Source organism: Acyrthosiphon pisum, chromosome A1, assembly GCF_005508785.2.
Source record: "Acyrthosiphon pisum isolate AL4f chromosome A1, pea_aphid_22Mar2018_4r6ur, whole genome shotgun sequence".
Lineage (NCBI taxonomy): Eukaryota > Metazoa > Arthropoda > Insecta > Hemiptera > Aphididae > Acyrthosiphon > Acyrthosiphon pisum.
Window position 1 is genome coordinate 134,209,757 of NC_042494.1, and position 1,625 is coordinate 134,211,381.

Genomic DNA, 1,625 nt, shown 5'->3' on the forward strand with positions numbered 1-1,625 from the left:
TATCGTGTTCTATGGGTGTATTATCGCAGTTAAAAAATGTAACACTAAATAACATCTACGCGTAAAGATGTAATAATATTTTAACGAGGGTTTTTCCTAGGTACCAATATGTGCAGTAAAAATTATACTTTTTAATTGGTGATTAGGGAACGAAGTGGATAAGGTGATTTTGACCGAAACATCACATCAAACATTTTATAGCTGATATCTTAATACCATGTTAATAATATGTTTGCCGATGATTCATTTGCGTGATTTAAATGATTGATTCACCTAAACTAATTTAACCTAGACGTAATACTAACACGTTCAATTAAAAAACAATCATTAAACATCTCGAGTAATATTATTTATACTTACGTTAGTTGGTCATATCACTCGCATCACTGTTCTAAACATGTATTAACACCGAGCAGTTGGCTTGAGTCATAAAATCAAGCTGTATAATAGTATAAACACCAATTATTATTTAATGATTGAGTGTAAGTAATAATAAAAATACTTGATATTAATTAACAAAAATTAATTTTGCCATTAGGTACCAGTAAAATCAAAATTAACCCTATAAAATACATTAACTATATAGATTTACAAATATAAATATAATTAATTAACAGAATACATTATTGAAGTGTTGAGCACTCACATAGGCGCATAACTTCTATCAGCTCGTGATATCTATATTAAATTTGAAAGATAGAAAATAAAATAATAAAAATAATTTTTAAAAAGGTGGGCTAGTGGGTGTCGCTCTGCTGTACTATGTTTACAAGTGGATCGCTGTAATGGATGATGCTAAATTTTAATTTAGTGATATAATACCATTGTATAAGAAAAACGATTCTGAGCAAAGATGGTCAGTCCGCCTATGACATTTTTAAGTAAATTTGATAAATTATATAAAAATTCGAATTTTAAATGCTTGTAAAAATAAATTGTGCCTATGTATTTTAAATATTTTTAAACTGAAACTGTAACAATATAATATCAGGAGCCTTATATTAAATGTTCACATTTATTGACTCAACAAATAAAATTGTATTCACAATTATAGAAAAAAAACTAAAAAAATCGAAGATTGAAAAGTCTCTAAGCAGCTCAAAACGAATTAATATATACCTATTTTGAACATTTTATCAAGTGTGGGAATTGATAAAATAAATATATGGTATACATTTTAAGATCCACAGTAGTTATTCGTTTTTAAATTAAAACAAAATAAGAAAATCGCTACTTGAGAAATCGAGTAAATATCCAATGTTGTAAAAATTTGAACATCAAACGCCCATAATCATTTACGAAATTTAACTTTCCGGTAGACATTTTCCCAAAAGTAAACAAACTTATGAGGAATCTTGTTTTTAGTTTTCAAATCTTAGATTTAAAAAGAACATTTTTTATGAATTAATAACTCAAAATAATTTGCACATTTTCGTGATTCTTACGTATTTTATAAAAATGTCAACTTTAAATACTGATACAAAATAGTTGTGACAATTCATTTTTAATATTTTTCAACAACTATTATTGTAACAATATATTAGTAGTCTTGTATTAAATGTTCAAGCTTTTTGACCAAACGCATAAAATTTGATTGACATTTGTAAAAAAAAAAACTAAAAAAA